The following is a 15,071-nucleotide window of genomic DNA, read 5'->3' as shown; positions in this document are numbered from 1 at the left end:
TGAGCCCGCCTTTAGTGGCTCGTGTCTGTTATTCAACACTCTGCCAGCACACACCTGACATTCTGGGTAAGGGATGCCCAATGCTACGGTGCATCAATTGTTGAGGTGGTTGCAGAAATTAAGTACTGTCACCTCTGTCCCCACACAGAGTACCACTGTTCAAGGAATGTGTCCTGCACCAGAAGTGCAATGGCAACCTCATCTTGCCATGTTGCATATGGCTGGGTGGGGTATGCACATCTATTAGGAAAGGACTTTACAACCTAACAAAGCACATCTCTGATGCCAGCACTTGGGAGGCTGAGGCAGGAGAGTCTCCAGTTTTAGGTCAGCCTGAACTACATAGTAGCAAGGCACTGTCTCAAAAAGAAAACAAACCAAGTCGTGTGGTGGTGCATGATTTTAATTCCAGCACTAGGGAGGCTGAGGCAGAGGGAAAGTCTCTGAGTTGGAGGCCAGCGTGATCTACAGAGTGAGCTCCAGGACAGCCAGGACTACACAGAGAAACCCTGTCTCGAAAACCCAAAAAGAAAGAAAGCAAAGCAACCAAAATAATTTTTATAAAGACTATTATTGTTTTAGCTTTTGAAACTCATGAGGCAAGGACCACCCTATATCAAATGGAAGCTAAGGTTCATGACCCAAGTCATCATTTCCATGCCCATTACATCACGTATTTGGCCAGTTTGCTCTTTCAATCAGTGGTGCATTTTATACTTTCTTGTGGCCTTTTAGGCCCTGCGTCATGAGTTCTAGAATCAGTGAGGACCATGACTATCAATCATACTGGACCTTGAAAGATTACAAGTACCAAAATTACTCAAGAAGTTCCCACCAGGGGTTGCAGCCTACAGCAGAAGGAGTTAAGAGCGGGGGAGGAACCCCATACAGAAACAAGCCTTTCCAATCAAGCAAGAGGTGGGATAGAGCCTGCTCATCTGTAAACACTGGCCCAGTGCTCGGTGAGTCATTTGATATACAGGCTTTCCCTCTACCCGCATGGAAATCTAAAGACAGCATTAAAATTGCAGCAATACCAGATACCTGTCCCCAGCAAACCATCAGGACAGTGAAGACCGGTATCATCCTCCCATCTTAACAGCTAAAACCTAGGCACTAACAGCTCCCTGGCCTGAAACAACACAGAAATCAGCCTCAGGCTCCTCAAAGGTCAGTCCAGCCCAGGGAGAAGGAAGAATATGCTAGTGGGTCCCTCACCTTACAGTCCCACTGCCATTGTCAAAAGGATTCTCTTTGTTACCTGAACAAGAGAAGCCAGAGTCTTCTGTCTTCTGACATAAGTCTGACAGAGTCTTCTTGTGCCAACAATATCATCTCCTGCACGAACCATGCTGAAAAATTCACAATCCATTCAGGACATGCACAACAATGCCCACTGGATACTTGGAAAGTTCACAAACTGTTCCTTGATACACAACTGGTATGGGGAAAGTGCAGGTTCAGACTCCTGTGAGCCTGAATGCAGTCTGTGTACTTTACCCATATACTGGGCAGAGATTACAGACACCCCAGAGTTTTGTACAAGCTAGGCAAGCATTCTACAACAGAGCCACACCCCCAATCCTCATAAGTCCTCTTGAAAGTAAACCCCTTTGTTCTCACAATTAGCATTTGTTACATGCTCACGATCCCTACAGAAAATTAACTGTAGGTGCTTGTGTTGTTGAAATGATACACAGAAAATAAAACAAATTCTTGTGTGAATAACAAAGCCATTGCGAGTGGCCCCACTCTACACCAGCTGCCACATGGCGGCGCCAATATGACATGGGCACCGGGGAGCTGGCCCTGATGGTGTGGGCGCAGGAGAGCTGGCCCCAATAGCATGGATTGAGAAGAGCTGACCCCGGTGGCGTGGGCGCAGGAGAGCTGGCAGAACTGTCACTGCAGGATCTCCATGACTCAGGGCAACAGCAGAATAGCAGAGAGGAGTCTCAGTGAGGGTCCAGTATTGATGGTGTAGCAGAACCCAGAGATCTTAAACCAGACCAACGACTCGTTTGCAATGAACATCTGCAAGCGAAGCTGTTTGGGCAAAAGAGTATATACAGTGTGATGCACCGCAGCTCCCAACACCACTGTGATAAACAACTATGTGATAGAGAGGAGGGAAGGAGTGTGGCACACGCACGATGCAACTGAAGAGACAGCTGTGACAGATGTGAGAGAATGCTGAGGTTAATGGAGGAGCAGGTCGTTGCCCAGAGGGGTCAGCAAGATACTTTGGGGTTTGCTTTTTATTTTTTATTTTTTTTATTTCCTTTTTGGAGGAGGTTACAAGGGTGAAAGACAGACATGGATGGACTGGGAAACAAGTGGAATTGGGGGTACATGATGTGAAATTTCCAAAGAATCAATAAAAAAATGTTAAAAAAAAATCAGCCAGGTGGTGGTGGCACACGCCTTTAATCCCAGCACTCAGGAGACAGAGGCAGGTGTATCTATGTGAGTTTGAGGCCAGCTTGGTCTACAGAGCGAGTTCCAGGACAGGCTCCAAAGCTACACAGAGAAACCCTGTCTTGAAAAACAAAAAAACAAAAAAAAATCATTTTAAGCAAAATTCAAAACTGCATCATAGTGTGGGAGAGGGGTTATAGTTCAGTTGTCTCCAAAGAGGCCAGGCTTTATAGACTCAGGCCTCATTCTTACTTGCTGAGGACACAATTCACTTCCTTGGGATATCAGATCTGATGAACCCCATGACCTGTGAAGGTTCTTTTTTCTTTTCCATTAACAAAATACAGGCAGCATTCCGTTTTGTGAGAGGAGGTCTCAGTAGGCCAGGTTGGCCTCTAACTCACTATGTAGCCAATGATGTCTTTATTCTGATCCTCCATCATCCACATCTCAAGTCTGGAATTACAGGCCTGTGTGCCCTATGTCCAGTTTTAGTAGGTCCTGGGAATGCAACCTAGGGCTTCATGCAAGCGAGGCAAGCACTCTGCAAACAGAGTCACATCCTCAGCCCCAAAGGTAGTATTCCCAAAGGGAATGTGCAGATTCAAGGCAGGAAGGACATGAGGGTTTCTGGAGCAATGAAACTACGATTTGGTAGACACACTTCATTATACATTCATCCAAACCCAGACAACAAACACATAGAACGATCCCGTGAACTGTGGACTTCAGTGACCACACTGTGTCAACACAGGTCACTTGACACACTTCGGGCAGCTCATGGCTCACAACCAGGTAACTCTAGCACCAAAGGATTCACTGCTTCCTTCGACACTCACATGCATGTGTGGTGCACACAGGTACAAATAAAAAATTAAAAGAAAAGGAGAGCTAGAATTGGTGGCTCAAGCCAGCTCTCAAGAAGGCAAAAGCAGAAATACTGAGATGAGAACTCAAAGCCAACCTGGACTGTATGACAAGGCACTGTCTCAAAACACCAAAAACAAAGCTAGAGAGATAGTTCAATTGGCAAACTGCTTGTTGTCCACCTGAATTTAGGTCACAGAACCCACATAGAAAGCTGGGCACAGTGGACTACACCTCTAATTCCAGGACTGTGGAGGCAGAGACAGGAAAACCCTGAGGCATGCTGGCCAAGCAATTAGCCGAATAGATCTGTGGAAAGCGATCTCCACCTCTGGCTTGCACAGGTACATGCACACTACATCCTCATGCTGCCATGTGCACACACAGAAACACATGTACATATATACACACACACCAAAAATCCACCCAAACAAGTCAATTTTGTAACAATGGGCCCCATCACTTTTTATATCCACCCACCAATTAATTATCAGATGTTCTTTTTACTTTGAGCTGGACTCCTACTAGCTATGTAGCTGAAGATGACTGAACTCCTGGATCTTCCTGCCTCTCCAACTCTCATGTGCAGGCATTACAGGTAAGAGCCACCATGCCTGGTATACACAGTGCCAGGGATGGAAGCCACAGTTTTATACATGCGAGGCAAGCACTCGAACGGCTGAGCAACAGCCCAGCCCCAGATGCAATTTTTAATGATATGACCTGCATTTATTGTACATGATCATGGCTTCACAATCAAGTTTGGGAAGTTACTTCATGGCAGAAACACTATTCAACATTCTCATCGTTTTGAGAGGCACTGTCCTGTTTGCTGTCTGTCATACCTGACATTTTTTTCAGTGGTGCAATTTTAAAACAGGACTTGAGTTTTCAGCACTGAAGAAACCACAAGGAAAAGCCGGCAGTGATGGTGCACGCCTTTAGTCCCAGCACTCAGGAGGCAGAGGCAGGCAGATCTATGTGAGTTCAAGGCCAGCCTGGTCTACAGAGCAAGTTCCAGGACAGCCAGGGCTACATAGAAAAACCCTATAGTGAGAGGAAAAAATAAAAAGATAAAAACAACAGGAAGAAAATGACTTGAGTTGGACAGTTCATTCTCATGGACTAAAACAAATATTAAATTACACACAGCAGCACCTAGCCATGAAAGCTATGTATTTATATTCCTGACTGCTGCCCCTTCCTTAAAAAGGCTGTTAGTAGGAGGTAATCTGGATGACAGAACAGCAGGTTTCACCATTCTACATGGGAGAAATGTTCCAGAACAGCTAGGGCTACACAGAGAAATCCTGTGTGTGTGTGTGTGGGGGGGTGTCTAAGACCCCAAATGAAGGAGAATGTAGGACTCTCCTTCTCCATTCAAAAGCTTACAAATGCAGAGAAGCCACCTTTGCCCTAGAGCTCAGTGGGTACTAACTTATATACACTTTAGGCCCATACATTCCACAAACATTGCCATCCTTAATTTCTTTCTTTCTAGTTCTGGCCCTAGGTAACACTTCAAACGATTTTAACAGAGACAGGAGACTACAAGTCTGTCCACTTAGGCAGATAAGAGAGTTACACAACAAACATCTTACATATTGCCAGAATTATTTTAAGTACACCAATGTTGTTATTTTTTTAAATAGTTGTCACCCAGGGTCACCTTGGACATCTAGCAGAAAGTCTTTCCTGATAAGAGCTTAGGGGACTTAATAGCAGACCTAGATTTAATGACTGTGACCCTACACTGCACCAATGTTGGGCATTCAAGGTGTATGTGTTTTGTGTGGGAATCATAGCCTAATTAATGGTTGGCCGATCCACGTAAGTAAACATTTACATCCCAGATCCTAAACTTCCCTTATCTCTAACAGGCCTGGTTAGCATACTACTTACCCTTTGGGGTATTTTGGAGGCTGCACTCCTCAGCTAAATTTCACTTGTATAACTTAATGTTTCCTAAGCAAATCTATTAGTAAGTCCACTATAATACTAATTCTATCACTTGGAATTTCTGCTACATCAATGGTACAATGCACTAAAAAGGTAGAGAAAAACAGACATCTTCCACAAAATGAGTGTACTATGTGCAATCACAGTTTTTGTTTTTGTTTTAATTTTTGTTGGTCAGAATTACTTCCAAGTCAGATATGGTGTTGCAAGTCTGCAGAGGCAGAACAATCTCTGTGAGTTTGAAGCTAGTCTGGCCTACATAGCAAATTCCAGGACAGCCAGGACTACACAGAGACCCTATGTCAAAACAAACAAACAAAGTAAATATATTAGTTCCAAGACAAGAGTGATGGTTCATAGTTGTAATCGCAGCACTCCTGTGGTTGAAGGCTAGAGAGAAGATCCAGGGTTTGAGACTAGCCTGAGCTAGGTGAGTTTAAGGCCAGCCTGGCAATAAACAAACAAAGGAATGAATAAATACACAAGCAGAGTGCGAAACTGTGGTTAATTAACATTGGCTTCCTAATCAGAGTTTGATCAGAATTAACTGTGGAGAAATGCAAAGATGAAGGGTTAGACAGAATCCACTTGAATCACAGCATCCTCCTCCAATCCACCAAGAAAAAGAAACCAAAAATCACCTAACTGTGCTTCCCTATTCCTGTAGACATCTTAAACCACCCTTTCACTCTCCACTCCCAGACCCTGTGTGTCTGCCCCGTCATCATAGGCAGGTTATGTGAATGGTTTTGCTATGTCACATGCTCAGTCTTTTACTCAGGTGAAATTTGGTAACAGGACCATCAGTAGCAGCTACAAATGGAAAAAGCTAGAGCCAAAGAGAAAAAAAAATAGGAAATGAAGGCCAGAGGTCAGTCTTTCCCCTGTGCTGCCAGGTCTCCTCTGGGACGTCTATGACTCAGCATCTCTCAAAGGAACTATGCTATTTGACCCCTTTTGTTTAAGAGGTAGATTGGGGGGGGGGGCGATACAATTGAGGCCAAGCAGCAAATCTAAATTATGAAACAGTCTGTTAACTGCTTCTTCCTGTTTTACACAAGTCTAAGACCAGATGTGGAGATATTTCCAAAAAAGCAAAGAAGGACCCACAGGGACTCAAAGTGAACCTTTCTTCTGTTAATGCAGGCAATCACAACAGTCAAACATGGCTGAACACTCCAGGAGGACTGTTCTTGCCCACATTCTCAAAGGATGGAGACAGACAGAGCCCTTGTAAAAGGGACCAATGTGTTCTTTAAAAAATACACAAAAGATGGTGCGATGACATGGCTCACTGGGTAAAGGCAGTTGACATCAAGCCTGCTGACCTAAAGTTCCATATCCAGAGCCCCAAGGTGGAAGAGAGAATCAATTCCTGTAAGTTGTTCTCTGACCTCCAGATGTGTGTAGTGGTGCACATGTGTGAACAGACACACACACACACACACACACACACACACACAAATAAATAAATATATTTCATTTTTAAATTTCAAAAATTCAAAAAAGATTATCAACTTTCTTTTTTTTCCTATTACTGAAAATCGACTTTTTCATACAACATATTCTGATTATAGTTTTCCCTCCCCCAACGCCTCCCAAAGCCTTCCTTCCTCTTCTCCCATCCAAAATCACACATATTCTGCCACCCTCTTTTAGAAAATAAACTAGCACCTAAATAATAATAATAAAATAAAGTAAAAATAAAACTAACAGCCAGATGGTGGTGGCGCACGCCTTTAATCCCAGCACTCGGGAGGCAGAGGCAGGCGGATCTCTGTGAGTTCGAGGCCAGCCTGGTCTAAGAGTGAGTTCCAGGAAAGGCGAAAAACTACACAGAGAAACCCTGTCTCGAAAAACCAAAAACCAAACCAAAACAAACAGAAGAAAAGGAGCCAAAGAAAAAGCACAAGAAACATATATTCCAGGCTACATTTTTTTAAAACTAAACTATTTTTTTATGTTGAAGATGCCAAAAAAAAAAAAAAAAAAAAAAAAAGAATGTGACTGACTCTCAACTTTTCAAGGAAAAAAATCTCTCCATGTGTGACATGTATCAGCACGGTACAGGGTTATCTACTAAAGATAACTAGAATCATGGGTAAAGGCAACCATATTCCTTTACTTCTATTTACATTAGCGTCCAAACTGATTTTACCCTAACAGGATCCACGTCAGCTTTTAATTATGTCACACTCATGGGCCTAAGGTTCAATTCTGAACTATGTAAAAAAGAAAAAAAACACACAGGGACTTGAGGATGTGTCTCAGTTGGTAGTGTTTGCCTACCACGCAAAAAGCCTTCCATTGCATACCCAGAAATCACATAAACCAGCACCGTGGTACACACTTGTAGTCCAAGGCATAACCCTGTCCCCTTTCTAAGTTATTTTTTGAAGAAGAAACAGGAGTGTTTGCCTAGGATTTGAATCTTAGCACCGCAAAGAGAAATGGAGGGAAGGAGAGCAGGAAAGGGGGCCAGCCACCAGCATACACACGAAAATTCTTTCTTTACCAAACATAAGGAATTTCTGGATAGTTAGACATGATGGCTCATGCCTGTCAATCTCAACACTCAGAAAGCTGAAGCAGGAAAATCCTCAGTTTAGGTCTGGCCTGAGCTACACATCAGGTAGTCACTTGCAAACAAGCCTGATGAGCACTACCAACTGACAGTCCTATGCTTGGAATACATACCACCCAACTTTCTCATTTTCTTAACAAAGTCAAGCAGGCCCCTACACACACACACACACACACACACACACACACACACACACACACACACACACACACACACACACACACACACCCCACACACACCAATTTACTTCATGCTTCTATTTCCATCTTCCCTTCCTACCTGCCTGTCCTAATGGCCTAGGAGATGGGAGGCAAATTAAGAGATGGTAAGAAGAGCAACAGAGGGGCTGGAGACATGGCTCAGTGGATAGAGAGCTGACCTTGCACACATCCCCAACACTCCATAAAACTGGACATGAAGATGGGCATCTATAATCCCAGCACTTGGAAGGTAGAGGCAGGGGGATCAGAAGTTCAAGATTAGCCTTGACTTTACAGGAGTCTGAAGCCAGCCTGAGATACAGGAGACCCTTTCAGGAGGGAAAGGAAGGAAGGAGCGAGGGAGAGGGAGAGGGAGGGGGAAGAAAAGGAAGGAAGGAGGGAGGGAGGGAGGGAGGGAGGGAGGGGGAGGAAGGGAGGGGGCCCACCCTTCACAGGCCCTATCCTTCTGCAGCAACCAGCTAACCAGAGTGTCTTTCCACATGGAAGAAGGGAAGGGAGGAGTGGGAAAGGGAGGAAGGGACTAACAGTGACATAGAAGAGGCTACTCCCTAGATACTTGAGAAACAGTACCTAACCCGAGTGCAACTTTCACTTATGTTGCAACCGATGCCATTAGCAACCACCCAGTAATTACTCTAGACCAACTACTCTATGGCGCATAAAAAACATAGAAGGTACAAGTGCCGCTATCAAGCATCTAAATCAGTACTCCCTGCTCTTGACTGTGGATGTTCTGTGAACATTTGCTTCCAATTTCTTGCTACTCTGGTTTCCTTGAAATGATGTACTATAATCTGAAATTGTGAACCAAATAAACCTCCCCCCCCCCAAAAAAAAGGCTCTAATCAGGGCTGGGAAGATGTCCAGCACCACTGCCCTCGACCCAAAATTTTATGTGCATAAAAAAACAGCAAGGGTCCCTTGAAAAGGGAAAAAAAGGAATTAAAGTTCATAATGAAATCTCTTATCAAAATGTACATATTTTCCACAGCAAATAAAAGGTTCATTTATTAATCTGAATAATAGGAAAAAATTACTAAAGCTGAAAAATGTAGCTACAAAGAAAAAATAATTCAAAGGTAACAGAAACCTCACCAAGACCCTTGGCTTCAATCTGGACTGTGCATAGTTATCTGTGGGATTCTGGACAGTTAACATTTCCCTCTAGTGTTGAGAACTGAAGCCAGCGCTTCACACATGCGCTCTACCCTTCAGGTATGTAATTCCTAACCTGGCCCTTCAGAAAAACTCACCAATTCCCCTTCCCAGATGGGGCAGCCTTGTAAAATTTGACTCTTACCTACGGAGTGCATGAAATTGCCCCATGACCTGCTTTTCAGCTCTAGGACTCCTGGTGTTTGGGCAAAACACTTTTCTTGTTTTGGGAACAACCCTGGCTTCCACCAGCTTGGCTTCGGACAAGCCCCCCACCCCCACCCCTGGTAGTGACTATGCAAGTGTCTCAGCTGCAAATTACAGCCCTAATATGGAACCAAGAAGTTCCTTATGTAACAAGCTCTCGGGGTTCCCAGCATCCACCAAGAGATGATTTCCTGACTTAAGAGTAACCAGACTCTTGTACTTAGGTCATCTTCCCTACCTCCCACAAACACGGCAAAAGACATCCTAGCTTGCCTGCCGATAATAGACTTCTATGCTTGTTCCATCTGCCATGTGACTCCACAGCTATTCCCAACTAAAATAACCCTCCACCTCCCCAGAGAAGCTGTGACTTAATCAAAGGGATGTTATTGAGAGTGACAAGTAGATATTTTAAATGTGCCTGCATGCTCGCCTAATTATATCTGATGAAAGAAGCACAAAGACCTGCCCTAAGATCCTTTGGCCCCAGTACAAGATACATCATCATCCAGTACTGAACCTAACCAGACTTTCCAGACACTAACTAGCCAAGCCAACAGCAGCCATGGCTATGCCACTAACTACTAGATAAGTAAGAGACACCAAAATATGTAATGTTCTGAATAGGGTGGTCCTATTTGTTATGTAACAGTACCAAAGCAAAAAGTTGACTGATAGACTTTTAAATTATTTCTAAGGCATAAAACTCTGATCAGCAAGGCAATATTAGTTAAATTTTCTAATCCTAATCCCATTTGACTTCCTCTACCATTCTGTAGTACCATAGCTCAAGAGCTATGGATTTAGGACCCCACAAATACACAGAATCCTCAAAGCCCTAGGTCCTACCTGCTGGCACTGTGGCAGTCTCATTCCTTAAACTCAGCTCAAGACTCAAACTTAAAGTCAGAGTGCATGGAAGTGGCTGTGGTTGCAACTCAGAGAAAGCCCCAAAAGCTCAAAGCAGCAAATAGAGACCTTGGGCTCTTGGGAAGGAAACAGGGCCCTATTGTACAAGTACAACCCCCAACATGACCAAGAATCTCTTTAGAGGAAAAGAAATCTTGGCTAAGTGTAACAATAACAAAAGGAGACAAGACAATGAAATAGTCAGAATGGTCCTTTGAAACTCAAAGTAAGGAAACGGGGTTGACCTCTTGGGCCTTCAGAAAAGAAAGTAGCTTGCTGTTCTCTTCAAACTTCTGACCTTCAAAGCTATAAAAATAGGATTCTGGAGGGATGGCCCAGCAGTTAGGAGCACTTCCTGTTCTTGCAGATGAGGGGCTCAGTTCCCAACAGCCACATGGTAGTTCTTAACCAACTCTAACTCCAGTTCCATGGAATTTAGTGATCTCTTCTGGGTTCCCCAGGCACTGCACTCATGTGATACACACACATACATGCAAACACTCATACACATAGAAAACAAATTGTTTTTAATAACTAAAGTGAGGTGAGTGCTGCTGTGTTGCTTAGGAGGCTAGTAAGTTGGTGGTCCCTGTGATGAACTTTTGTTTTAAGATTAACCAGAAAAATACCTTTAGTCTTACCAACCATAACAAATACAGATATAGAAAAATACCTTCAGCCTTACCAACCACAACAAGTACAGCTATCCCCATGGACAACTGGATGAAATCAGCCTTGAGGCTGGGAGAAGAAACTCAGGGATGGAGTGACTGACTGGTAAGCACCAGCTTCCAGGTTCCATCGCTAGCTCCACAAAAATAAAAGTAATTTCTATATTCTCAAACCCAATCCTGGAACTGTAAATTAGGCCATACATACACAAATGGCACAGAAAAGTAAACACTTCATGATTTACTACTAAGTCAGCAAAGGTTATGGCTCTGGAATGTTCTACCTGCTTGGCACCCCCAGACACCAAATGAATGCCACGCATACCTTTGGGAAAGTCAGGCTTCCTGAATCTTCACCGCATAAAAGGACTTCCTACCATTCCTAACACTCCACCAAAAACCCACCACCACATAAGACAGAGGTCAGCAGAAGCAGCTGACCAAAAATAGTTTTTGTTTGCCTGTGTTCTTGTGCACAGGTGCATGTTGGGGTGTGTGTGAGTATGTGCATGTCTGTGTGTGTGTGTTCATGTACATATAGAGGCCAGAGGTCCACTCTGTGTATCTTCCTCAATCACACTTCCCACCTTACTTTTTTTTGACACAGGATCTCTCACTGCACCAGTAGCCCAGGCTGGCTGCCCGGTGAGCCCCAGGGATGCTCCTGCCCCCCACATCCCCAGCACTGGGGTTACAGGTGTGTGCACCCATGCCCAGACTTTTACCTGGATACTAGGTACCTGAATTCAGCTCCTCATGCTTGCATAGCAAGCATTTTGCCCTCTGAGCTGTTTTCTAGTTGACCTCTGGGTGGAGGAAACTGAGAGAAGAATGGAAAGAGAAAGAGAAAAATAGCAATTCAGGCTCAACTCACAGCTGAACCACTCATGATTTCATGTACAATTCTGTACCTGTGGACCATTTCCACCCCCAATGTAATCACAGGAGATGCTGATTATGACTACTCCCTATCATCCTTCACCTCACACCCAAGTCTCTCAGCCCCAAGCATCCTTCAACATGGGTAAACAACAAAAACATTAACAGAAGTGTTGGGAAGAGGCCTCATTGTGTAAAGTGCATGCCAAGCAAGCTTGAGGACCTGAGCTCAGATCCCAGCATCCAAGTAAAAAATGCTAAGTACAGTGGTACACACCTCCAATCATAGCTTTGGGTATATGGGGATAGGAAGAAGATCCCTGGAGCTTGCTGGCCAGCAAGGCTGGCTCAATCAGTGAATTCTAGGTTCAGTGAGACACCCAATCTCAAAAAATAAGGTAAAGGGCAATTAAGGAAGACACTTCAAGAAATCTCTGGCCGCCACATACATGCATACACAAATAAGTAAATTGATGGGATTTTTGTTTTGTTTTATGTGTCTCTGTTTTGTTTTGTTTTCTTTTGAGACAGGGTCTCACTATATATCTCTGGCTGTCCTGGAACTCACTTTGTAGATCAGGCTGGCCTTGAAGAGATCAACCTGCCCCTGCCTCCCAAGTGCTGGGATTAAAGGTGTGCACCACTACACCCGGCTATGATTTTCTTTTTTAATAAAGAGCAAAAAGTCATGTATTAATGGGCATGTATAATAATGCATGACTCCATTTTTATAAAACACAAAGACTAGACAAATCCATAGAGACAGAAAGGAGATCTGTGGCTACCAGGGGCTTCAGGGAAGAAAAGATGGGGGGTGATGTCATGATGCCACAGGATCTCTTTGGAAGGTGACGAAAATGTTCTAGAATTAGAAATGCTTAGTGGATGAGTTTGTAAATACAATAGGAAAGGTCTCAACCACACACTTTAAAGGATCAAGTTGTGTGCATTCTCAGGAAATGTCATTGTAAAAGCATACAAGGAGACTGGAGGTATAGTTTACCAATACAAAGCAGTACAATCAATCCCTAGCATCCATTCCCATTTCCACCCAGTCCGCCCTCCCATCCCCAGTCTCCCCAGTACTCTACCCGACTCCCAGGAAAAAAAAAATGCTTAGGTAGCAGCCAGGACCTGACGCTGTGACAACTATGTACTGCAGGTATTTTTAAACTCCAGCATCCCATAGACATAGTCCTCTTACAGAGACTGTAGTGTTTAGCTATTTCTTATGAAATCAAACATTGCCTACAAGAAGGAAATAGGCTCAGAAGGCTTGGGAAGTTAATGAAACTTACAGGCTCAGGAAAGCTCAGAGAGTTTCAAGATTTTGGTTGGTGAGATGGCTTATCAGGTAAAGGTATTCCCTGGAACTTCATGGTAGAAGGAGAGAATAGATTCCCAAAGTCATTCTCTGACCTCCAATCTGACACTGTGGCAAGGCAGTACATGGTGAGCATGTGTGCAGACACACACTAAATAATTTTTTTTAAGTTGTAAGATTCAAAAGTCCCCTCCCTGAGGTCATACCAACAGTAAGCAATTACTGCAAGGGAAATCTCTATGGTAAAGCTGATCCAGGGATGCAGCTTTTTTGGTTTGTCACCCACACTGGGGTGGGATTTTTAGTGATTCAGCTGCCTCTGAGTCACCCCTACTCTTATAAGTAACCTCAATCAACTCACTTGTTCACCAAGGATGGAATCATTTCACTGGTCAGCCGTACACTACCTGGAGTGATTACATGCTTAATCATGAAATTGTCCACCACAAGCCCCTCCCTCCTACAGCATTTTCTGAGCTAGTTATGCTAAGAATGGGCTCTGCTCAACATCAAGAGGAAAGATGTAGGGCTGAGGTTTGGGGCTCAGAGGCAAAAATTCACCTAGCATTCACAGGTTAGATTTCCAGCACCACCTACAAATGAGAAAGACAGAACCAGGAAGTTGGTGCTCATATAGACTTGCTTTCTGAAACATGAGCATATCTTTCCCCCAAATAAAATAAATCAATGTTACCAAACCATTGGTTATGATCTAAATAATTCTATGATCTCTAGCTTCCCCAAGGTCATCCTGTATAATGCTCCTCAAGAGACAGACCAAGGGCTAGACAGATGGCTCAGTGGTTACGAGCACTGGCTGCTCTTCCAGAGGATCCCGGTTCAATTTCCAGCACCCACATGGCAGCTTACAACTGTCTGTAACTTCAGTTCCAGGAGATCCAAAATCCTCACAGTCATGCAGGCAGGCAAAACACCAATGCATATAAAATAAAGATAAATAAATTATATTTAAAAAGAGACAGACCAAGGAATTCAAACTGGGTTGACTGGCTTGGGAGTGGCTCTTTGAGGGATGGGGGTACATAAAGTATGGAACTGATTTAGCTATGAAAGAAAAAACAAGTGATATAGCCCGTTTACTCTTACATCCCAGCAGGCATAGGCATACCCTGCAGTCCTAGGTATAGGTATGGCTACCAGCCTGTCAAACATAGGTAGGTGCTCATCCTTTCCTAGCACTCCATCCAAAGGCCATACCAGCTACTGGCATGGACCAATTAGGATAAGCCCCCATTTGATGGGGGAGGGAGAGTATCATGGCTGGTGTTTGTAGACTATTAACACCCTACCCCACCCACGCCAGGATATCCCCAACAGATACTTTTTGCCATCAAGAAATGAAACCCAGGAGCCACATTCAACCACAGATACAAAAATGTGGAACCTAGTGACTCAGCTACCAGCAACCTTATAAGACAAGGAACAAACAGTCTAGGAGGGAAGAGAGAAGAGTGCCACAAGAAAGAACAGAGTTCTTGTCATTATTTACAAAGATTTCCTTGAAGGCAGGAGTCCTTCAACACGTGTGTGAGCCTTCTACCAACATCTTCCCCTGGGAAGATATTAGGCTCAGGCACAACCATTCCAGAGTCATGGGGGCTGTCCCTCATGTGTGCCAGCAAGTCCTCCAAGGGCCAATTCAACAACCGCCTGTATGGTCACACATTTACCTCAAGATCTGAGGCTGTGTGATAGAGGAAGTGCCTAGCAGGCACAAAGGCTTAGGGTGGGGGTTGGGAGAGGAAAGGATTAGAGGTTACCTGAGGGCAGAACAGGGGTATCCAGAGGTAAAGGTGAGATTACCAAAAGGTACCAGGAAACTGGAGAGTAGGAAGAATACTTGGTATTTGGTTGTC

At 44.0% G+C, this 15,071-nt stretch overlaps 1 protein-coding gene across 1 annotated transcript in view; it reads right to left on the bottom strand.

Annotated features, from left to right (window-relative positions):
- The window catches only part of LOC128105753 (F-box-like/WD repeat-containing protein TBL1X), a 163,350-nt gene that overhangs the window by 131,799 nt on the left and 16,480 nt on the right, over positions 1-15,071 (bottom strand).

Source organism: Peromyscus californicus, unplaced genomic scaffold, assembly GCF_007827085.1.
Source record: "Peromyscus californicus insignis strain IS unplaced genomic scaffold, ASM782708v3 Scaffold_10__1_contigs__length_136768540, whole genome shotgun sequence".
NCBI lineage: Eukaryota > Metazoa > Chordata > Mammalia > Rodentia > Cricetidae > Peromyscus > Peromyscus californicus.
This window is presented reverse-complemented; position numbering and strand designations above follow the sequence as displayed.